The following is a 10,476-nucleotide window of genomic DNA, read 5'->3' as shown; positions in this document are numbered from 1 at the left end:
AGTAAAATAATCGCAGCATCGTGAATAAGAAAAAAACCTAGACTATACAATAAAGAAATTACGACATATTACATCCACTGGGCATCAAAGTTCGCCACTATGATAATAAAGCACAAGTAGATAGCAGATTACATACACTAGGCATCAAAGATCGCCACCAGTGAAATTAAACACGCCGACAAAATAATATACAAAACTGACAACACTTCAATAGAGTTCAAGAAAGGTTAGCCCTACTCGGGAGCTACGGCGCAAGCAGCTGAGCAAGCTGATGAGACTGCACTTGTTTGACACTTATATCCTCCTCACTCTGAAAGATAAACAAGCAAACATATGACATATTTTGCACATATAAGTATCAGTGCTGACAATTCATCACATTTCTTACTGACAAATAAAGTGACACAATTTAAAATAGCATTAACACAACTAGTCACCAACCCGTGCATTCGCACGGGCCAGCATATTTAGAATGTCAGCTATAATATCTCTTTATTTCTGGTGTAGCTCTATTCCGTGCTGCTCTAATGATGTCTGGTTGATTATCATTAGATTCTAGTATCGCGAGTTTGGAGCTTGGTTGCCGAGGAAGCAACCTTTTCCTATTTTGTTTTTGATTTTTTTTACACATTTGGATTATTTCATCACCTGGCATATTGCTACATTATGATTTGTTATGATTAAATAATCCACATCATTTAATGGGTATATGTTGTGGTAACAATTACCTTCCGCTTTTCTGCCTTTTTCCACTATGAGCTCGATGGATGTTGACTATGGCTAGTGAGTAGTACGGGCGGGAAAGATTTTATTATTTTAGAAATAAAAGATATAAACCTATGATCTACTCTAGATAAGGAGGCACTTTAGTAATTCGTTGACTTAAAAGGAAAGGCATTAATGATAAAGTATATCTAACATACAAATCTGATGTTCTCATACATTCTATTACAACCAAATTGTTACCAAATATTCCCGAATGTGCTATCTATCTTTTGATTCCTTGATAAACCTTAGTTCTGAAGGCATCGTGTCACTGATTGTTTATCACCCCATTACACATTGTTCGGAATCTTTAATATTTATGCTTCTGTGTAACTTCCTTTCTAGATTTTGCATCATCAAGACTGTATTTTTTTTATTTTAAACATGTGGGATGCTTCCTCGTGCAGACTGATTCCATGAATTTTAGTTCATTTGTTTCCCGACTTCCCTCAGTGTTTGAGTCTTCACAAGGATGCATAACACGATTTGTGCTCCTTGTCCTAAAACTTTTAGTCTGGTTTATAATGACTTCATCATCAATCGACTCTTGCTTTATATTTTTTAAATAGGGAACATATTTACTTGCTCCTGCAAAAGCATAAGAAAAATGTGTTAGTCAAAAAACTAAGACGTTTATAGTAATTCGATATGTCTACAAATTGTATTATGAAAGATTAGAAAAATACACAAAGAAAGCTTACATAGTTATCCTTTTGAATTCATTTGCTCATGCGAGTACTTGTTTTGATCCTTGAAATATCTCAGTTGCTTTGGTTTCTGAATGCTTCCTTGTATTATATCAACACCTTCACATCTATAGTTAATAAAATAAAAAAAATAAATATTTAGAAATATAAAGATGTTGTAGGACATGCCAGAAAACATTATTTATTGAGCCTATAATGAAATTAGATCAACCAAAGCTAGATCCATACCAAAAGATCATAGACATGCATAAAGATGTTCGAGATAATGTGGGAATTTATCCTGTTCTACTCCTCATGATGGAGTCTTTAAGGGAGACTACATGGACATAAATATAATGTATTCATTTGTATGGTTGTAAAAGTCTATAAAAACACTATTTTTGATATCACATCCTATCATGATTTCATACCTAGGCAGGGACGTATAGGAATACACGCCACTTCCATATTTGAAAACAAAGAACAATGATGCATACATGGTACTGACATTGAGGGTAGTTAACCTATATCATAAATCTGTAATCTTGCCATCAAAATAATGCAGAACCAAATATAAAGCTAGCTAGTTGTGCAGGCCCGTTCTGAAGCCTCTTGGCTAGCTTTCTTTCATGAGGTACATAAGGTTCAGGAATGAATATAGAATGTTGAGTTACCTCCATTGGCCCAGCCATACTGGCCCTGCTTAGATGGTGGAATGATAAGATAGTTTCTCAACAACGACATCCGTGTGCATGATCATGTGTAGCATCCACTTTCTCCAAATCAGTTGTGTATTAAAGATGTGCTCTGTAGGCTTCTTACCTCCTGAAAATTTTACAAACATCCACACATATAGGTTCCTTCTTCTTTCAAATATGAAAATATACACACGTCTGCCTATAGATAAGAGTTTAATATCCTTAGTCTACTTAGTCACATGTAAAATTAGAAACCTCCATTACCGATTGGTGACAACACAAAAGGTTATATCTATGCCTCAAATCTTAGAGTTGAGAGTCCCAAAGGATCAAGCAATGCCTTTTTCCATCGGCAAACTGTTCAAACTGAGAAGGTGTTATACTATCAATTGAATTGTGCAGAACCAAGTGCAAGTATAGGTTGATCAAGTGATGCTAGATTGAATCCCTAAAATAAAATAGAAGTAAAGAGAGTAGCCATCTACGTAACATGCACCGATGCACGCATATATAGAAAACATAATGTTTGATAGTCTGCTAGAGACAAAAACAGCAATTATTTAGTTAAAACCTTGATGTGAAATTATACGTCGTTTTGTCGCTTGGATGCTTACCGGATTCAGTATGCATCAAATATTGTGGCCCTCCTTAGATGAGTAGTTGTTGGGGAGTCCACTGGCAATCAGAGGCTCCTCAGTCAGGGCTTCAATCCACGACTGGCCGACATCACAACTTTTGGCTACTGCCGCAACACATGGATGAGGTGTATGGGTACACAAAGACCAATGAGATTTCTCCCCCAGATTGCATGGCGAATCCAATGCAGGCACATGCGTGACAGTGAGATGAGATTTTAGTATAGAACAAAGAGAAGTCAATCTCACGTAAGTCACCTAATCCAATGCAGGCACAGGCGTGACAGTGAGATGAGATTTTAGTATAGAACAAAGAGAAGTCAATCTCACGTAAGTCACCTACAGGTAGAGAGAGGGGTGTCAATTAGGTGAGATTTTCCCCTTTGTTTCCTCTTTTTTTGCACGGAACAACATGGAAAGAGAAGTGTCCTTCACACGTTCTTGTTTCATAGAGCTGTGTAGGATGAAAACTATATGAAATATGTATTGATTAAAAAATCTGTATAACAAATCAATAGAAAAAAGATTCAGCATCATTGCGATGGATGGGAAGCTCTTAAGAAGTTGATTTTGTTTGTAGAAGCAACATGTTCAATTTATAGGATCATCTAATGGCCATTGTACTCTGACCCGATCTGCACACCATACACGAAGAAAACGGTTGTACCATCTCCCTTTATCCCGTAGCAGTAGTAAGGCTACTAATGTGTCGCGCATGCTGCTAAAAATTGTATGTGAGCAGATTCAAGATTGAATCCGAATCCAATGACCAAATAACTAATTGGGTGGAGTTGTGAATTACATGACAATAAACAATTGAATCCTAATCCAGCAGAAAAGTTATGATAAACAGATCAAGAAAAACCAATCTGTACACAATAGTGTGAGAAACGAATCTGATCTAGATGAGGAAATCGAATTTGAGGAAATAAGTCCCCTTACCACGCCAGATCCATGCCCCAACTTGCTTGCATGAGAGAGGATGAGCCGGTTGGATTGGAATAGTTTCCATGTGGGAGAGAGAGTAAGGGACGGTAGAATATTTCCTTTGGGGGAAGAGAGAAATAATAGGGAGGAGGGATCGGTGGAGCAGTACATGGCAGTTAGGATTCTCTTTTATTTGTAAAGTTAGGATCCTATCTCTTTGGTCACAAATTTGAGAAAGATACTGAGTCTTTTAAGGAAAAAAATCATGGAATTAAACAAAATTACAACAGATAAATGACTTGGTCCCACCAGATAAATGACTTCTTTTTCTATTAATATGTATATTATATGGGCTGATCTAAACCGTAATAATTTGGTCCCACCAGATTAACGACTCATATTTTCTAATTAATGTGGTAATTACTTGGGAGTCTGTAATTAGTATAGGTATAGATATGCTATTGTTCAGGCCAAGACATGGCAGGAAATGACATTGTGAAGGAGTTGGCGGCTTCACGACACCACTGGATTACAGATCAAGAACTCATAAGTATCAATGGTTAGTGTTCTGTCAATTTATCCCATTTCAGATTGGCAAAATAAGATCACTTGCTCTGTATAGTTTAATTTACATGGTATGAAGAAGGAACTTGGTTGTACAACTGAAAACTTAAATTGAGAAGGACAAACTTTTGTTTATGAAGTACATAATAAACTTTAAACATGCAATTTGATGCAAACACCAAAAATAAACAGTTGTTGCAGTCATGCCTAACCAAATATACACAAAAAAGTTTGAAGGCTTGAGAAGGACAAACTTACATTATTGGTGAAGGCAGGCTCTATAAAGCCCTTGTCCATGCTGATGGGGGGGGGGGAATTCAAGAAGTTTACCACAGAATCTTCTTCATAAGCATTGCCTTTATTTAACATTTTGTTAAGAGTAAATATAGATGTGACAATATAAGAAAAAATGGAGAATATTTAAGATAAGATGAAGAGTGATGCTACATAACCAAGTAGCTATAAATCTAAGTACATCGATACAAGCAAAAGGTATAGCCAAGAGCAATGCAGAGCTAAACCTCTTCAGTACCATCGGTGTAATCCAACCTTATGGTAAGAGTAAATATATATCTTATGTGTAGAAAATGGAGGGAAAAGGAAAATAAGCTGCAGAGTGATGGTACATGAACAACTACCTGTCAATATAAGTACACTGATAAAGGATAACAGGTACTTACAAGAACAATGTAGAGCTAAATTTTTTGATTGGCATTGGATATATTCTACACTAATGTAACCATTCATACAGATCAGATAATTTGGAGCAAACAATTGATAAGCAAGCTATCATGCATACTATTGTCACATAATGAACCAGGTATGTATGCAAGTATAGTGATACAGGATAACAGGTACCAACAAGAGCAAAGCAACGGGCAGCATATTTGCGATATCCTGTCGTTCTTTTCAAACCGGAATTCCTTTTCAAGCAGATTTACTGCAAAAAAGATCCGTAAGGCACATGCAGAAAAGTAGAAGTTCAATTTGTCATGCGATATCATAGACAGTACCTCATCCTCGGAACGAGACCAGTGCATAACAAGGTTTTTCCATTCAATGTCTTCTAAATTTTGCATAGGAGACTTCACCTGAAATTCGTTTATAGACTTGCCATCAAAGTGTGATTTCCTCAGGTAACACCGATACTGCTGCAATGCTTCCTTAAAAAGTGCAAGAAAGCTTTGCTCGTCATGACTATCCAGATTGACCCTCGCCTACTAACAACAATGTAATGTAAATCATTGATGTGTTCAATCAGCAGAAAATAGGAAAATAATCACCATGAATAATAGCACTAACACGTAAGTGGGACAAGAAGATGTGAAAATGGTGTTTGTCTTCACTATAATCTTCCCATGATGGGAATATATGCACGTAGTCCCTAACAACATTGAAAGCATTGTCTTTTAAACTGGGAATAACTAGAATGGGGTTCCAATCTGCAGGATTTGGCTGTCTCTGCCATTGGGATAGGTCTTCGGCCGGTGGACTTGCTGTACTTTTTGCTGAAGTAGGATTTTTCTATGGTACGGCTGGTGCTATGGAAACTGAAATCGGCATACCTTTTGCTAGAGTACAGGTCCTGTGTGGTGGGGCTAGTGGTGTGGCCAGTGAAGTATGGGTACAGTCTGTTGGAGTCGGTCCTACGTTTTGTGTCACTGGCTGTACAACCAATATAAGTGGGGTGCTGTCTGATTTATCCGGCACAACCACGTTTTTCAAGGACTTTGCTGGTGCTCCTTCAGGTTCGGCAATCACCCTGTTCCTTTTTGATGTCTGATGCACAAGAACAACATTTGAGTGAAAAAACATGGTATGATGACGGATGAAATATGTATTGATAATGGATGGGCATGGCATCTCGACATATATGATGAGTAAACTAAGCAGATGGCGGTGCAACAAAGTAGAAGAAATGCAAGACAACATATGCAAGATACACACAATCAATAAAACCTTGCTAAATTAGAACAGGCACCTTGATGCGTGAATAGGATAGGCCATCTGCCTTTGACTCCTCGAGGTTAGAATAGTCATTAGGATCATATTTTGAACAAGAATGAATAGGTGGGGAGCGTATGAGTTTCATTGCATCCAGAATGGCACTCAATGCCTTGGTGCCAATTTTGCAAGTCATTGCAGTGTTTAGCTTCAGGAGTGGACTGCTGCTAGTGCGACACAAAGCAGCTACACAGATCATAGTGTAGATATAACGGGAAAACCGTAAGCATCAGAGTAAAATCAGCAAAGTGGAACTTGCTAGAATATATGTGCTAGTATTGCCGGTACGGCTAGAAAGGCTTCGGATACCAGCTCTCTTCAACTGAAGGTGCGGTACTGTTAATATCAGTGTAACTCTCAAAGGCGACACAACTCCTCGCATTTCCTTGCTATTCTTATAGGATTCAAGTGGGCATGCCACTACAAATCCTATTCCCATGTTTACAAAATCCTACGAATCAAAGAGGCCCGAAGAGTTCAAAGTGTCCATCACAACCGACCGTATAGACCTCTACACTGCAAATTTCCCTGCTCATCTTCACTACAAGGAACATACTGTACTACTATCATACCCCCTCCATTCCAAAATATAAGTCTTGGTAGAGATTTCCACTATGGATCACATACAGATGTATCCAGATACATTTTAGAGTGTAGATTCACTAATTTTGCTCCATATGTAGTCCATGGTGGAATCTATACAAAGACTTGTATTTAGGAACGGAGAGAGTACTTATTAAAGAAGAACGGAAGAGGAACATGCTAAAGAAGAGCAAGCAGATTTTGAATAATAAATGTTCGTTGCGCAGTGCCCACACATGATGAACCAGAGCGCATTAAGAAAACAACTCACTGTTGTCTCTCTATATGTGGTGCACATGCTTTTTCAAAAGTAAAGTAGGAACATTAGCTGACCAATTAAATGTTATCTGTTTTAGTAATATCAGGATCATATCAGATTCGTACTTGAGCAACAAGTTTGGAATTATGAGTGGCACGTTGTTTAGCTTGATGGATTCAGGAGCAGTGCTAAGCAGGAACAAATGGTACTGAATATAAAGGTATGTCTGCATGCAAGTCGCGTGACTTTTTTCATTTGGGTCAGTCGACCATTTCAGGCGGTTGGATGAAGATCCTATGTCTCCTAACCCTTCTTCTTCCTCGTATCTGATTCTTCCCATACAGAACACCGCATGGGCCGCCGGCCGGACCACCGGCCCCCACCGCCTGTGTTCCTCCGCCACCCCCACCTCCACCCCCACCCCCACCCGTGTCGAGTTTTCTTTGTTCGGCAAGGCCCCACCACCACCCCCACAACCACCGTCCCCACCCGAGTCCCTTCGTTCGCACCGGCGAACTCCGGCAAGCTCTGAAAAATCGACTGACCCAATTTTGAAATTTAGTCTACTGTGAGTTAACTAGTGTAGAATATAAAAGGGGAAAACCATAAGCATTGGGAGTATAGTGTTGAGCGTGCCATGGCGGATTTGAAGGTGCAAACCAGACAAAGGCAACTTCACAACCAATGTTTGCTTTCAACTAGTAAGTAAGTGATGGACAAGAAATCAGAGTAAAGCAGTGGCGATCTATTTTCTTGCTGCGATAAATAAGTTGAGCAGATACGAAAGAGTACCGCCTTTGGTGCGGTGCCATGTATGCATCTACTGAGAATTTGACGGTGTTGCGGTAGCGATGGCTGTCGGTGGCGTGGAAGCAGATCTAGGAGGATAGACGGTGGCGGCGGGGTGCAATGGACGAGATGGTCGTACGAGCGGCACCGACAAGGTGGACGACAGCGAGGATGAAGCTAGAGGACAGGATGCAAGGATCCCGGTCCGAAGCCGTGGATGAGAGAGGTCGATCTCTTGTAATGGACGACGACATCGGGGTATCAGCTCTGGCATGGTGGAGCAGGACGGCGGTGGATGGGGTGGCGGACAGAGGAGGCTGGGGTGGAGAGGGTGTTTTGGCACCCACAAAGTACGAATGGGGAAATGGAGGTAGAGAGGAAGGGGGGAACCATGTCTTCAGGGCGCGCCTGTCTCAAATGCGAGGAAATTTACAAACTTAGCCCCCGTTTCAAATTTCCTACATCACAGCAATATTAGTCGGTTGGGGATAGGACGGTAATCTCGCATACACTGAATATTTGCCAACGAGAGTTTGTTTTTGGCGCCCACCATGTATGAATCGGGGAGGGAGTCGATTTCGGCCGAGGACACACTATGCTTTTGCGCCCACCATGTATGAATCCAAGTGAGAGGCGGTTATGTCACATTTGAGTGAAATCACAAACCTACCCCTATCGAAACCTATAGAAATCGAGCAGATAGGCTTTGCATGGCAGGGATAGGCAGTAGTAATTTCCATCTCGCAGATTTTATTTCGGGCGGTTACTACGACTTTCCCCGCTTCCTTCAAATTTTGCAGAGTGCACGTTTACCGTGCCAACTCAATTCGAATCCCGTTTGTATTCTATTTTTTCGGGCGGGATCCATTTTCGATTAGAATAAAATTCTATATACATCATTTTTTATATATACTTTCAAAAGCACAACACCCTTTATACATAAATATGGTTTACAAATGGCATGATCTCAGATTCATAAGGTTGTATCCATCAATTTGGATTTTCAAATATTTGAAACCACTTTATGTTCAAATCCAATGTATGCATTCCTCGCTAACTGTCTCCAATTAATGTGTGTTTCATGCGGTTTTTTTACTTCTGAAACATGTATAATGTGTTTCACAGACGCAACATATAGTGTAATTCCGTTTAGACATTAATTGCATATAAACCATGCATTGTTTCTAATTAAAGAATCTATGGATCACCAATATTGATAAACTATATAACATTACACGTGTCCCCAAATTCAAATGAATATGCATGCTTGATACACCAATTTGCGTTATGATATTATCGATGTCGTGATCTCCAATTTAAATATTTGAATCCCATTTAATCCAGATATTCGTCTCATATAACTATCACACATACATATATAGGACTATCTCTCTAGACCTATACGCGTTCATCGTCTCTCGGGTATCTCTCGTGCTACTTGTATGTCGACAATGATCTTTTATCTTCATAACACACTAACGGTACTCTCTCCCTCGACCTTCATCACTCTATCTCTCTCTAAGTATATCTCGCTCCCTGCTATGTCTCTAACTATGATTCTCCATGTGGAATATCTTTCTCTCACACAAACACAAAACTTTGTCTCCCGGGGTCTCATTTATCTCTACTATTCCCCTATGTGCCACTCGCACACCCCTCATACAGAGATGTCTTTCGCTCCTTAGGTATGAGAACCTACGACTCTTCCTCTTAAATATCTCTTTCTCACACGCAAACACAAACTCTGTCTCCCAGGGTCTCATATTTCTCCACTGTTCTCTTGTATGTCTCTCACACACACTCTCTCTCCCTAGAGATATCTTGCGTTCCCTCATATGTCTCTCCATCTATCACTCTCGTTGTGAAATATATTTCTCTCTCGCATACACAAAACCCTGTCTCTTGGGATCTCATTTATCTCCGATATTTGTTTGTATGTGAGTCACATGCACCGTACCTTCATCTCTCTCACACCCATACACATAACTCAGCCTTCTGATCCACTCGACTCCTATCTCTAACGCACACTAGCTAGCATCTTTATCTTTCCATTTATCTGTTTCTCCATCAACCTTCTTTCATTTATAGGTTGATCTCTTTTGCACAATAGTTGTGCCTCACTCCCTCTGCTCGCCATAGATGCATGCTCCAGCCCACGCCACTATCTCTTAAATACAAAAACACATGCTCAATTGTCGGGCCTTCTTCCCTGCATTCTCACATGCATGCATATTGTCATACCGATCTGTCTCTCCCATGTCGTTGATCTTATGACTTATGTCTTCTTTCATTTATCTCGATCATGCGCGCGCGCGCACACACACACACATCCCACGTATACATGTATACCTATCACACATGCACGCTCAAGGTCTCTGTGTCTCCATACATAGTTAATTACCCTCAACCCTAACACCACATCGAATCGTTCTCCTCTTGCATGCACATAACTTCCGCCTGGATGGGTAAAACACACACTCACACTTAACAGTCTCCTTCTAGCTACCCCCTCTCACTCTTCCCCTATATCCCCGAAACCAATAAGACCATCCCTTCGTTTTATTCCC

The 10,476-nt window shown here is 39.9% G+C and overlaps 1 long non-coding RNA gene across 2 annotated transcripts; it reads right to left on the bottom strand.

The window, feature by feature from the left end:
* Nucleotides 1–866: 866 nt before the first annotated feature.
* On the bottom strand, nt 867–3,868 carry LOC123154022 (uncharacterized). Of its 2 annotated transcripts, XR_006476609.1 has the most exons (5): nt 3,727–3,868; nt 2,764–3,238; nt 2,126–2,276; nt 1,467–1,579; nt 867–1,353 (listed from the first exon to the last, which is right to left on the bottom strand). It is a non-coding gene; the product is annotated as an uncharacterized lncRNA (long non-coding RNA). The 2 variants fall into 2 exon arrangements; XR_006476608.1 differs by lacking the exons at nt 2,764–3,238; nt 3,727–3,868 and adding an exon at nt 2,414–2,639.
* Nucleotides 3,869–10,476: the final 6,608 nt, after the last annotated feature.

This window comes from Triticum aestivum, chromosome 7A (genome assembly GCF_018294505.1).
Source record: "Triticum aestivum cultivar Chinese Spring chromosome 7A, IWGSC CS RefSeq v2.1, whole genome shotgun sequence".
NCBI classification, from domain to species: Eukaryota; Viridiplantae; Streptophyta; class Magnoliopsida; order Poales; family Poaceae; genus Triticum; species Triticum aestivum.
Note: the sequence above shows the minus strand (reverse complement) of the source record. Positions and strands in the feature narration are given on the sequence as shown.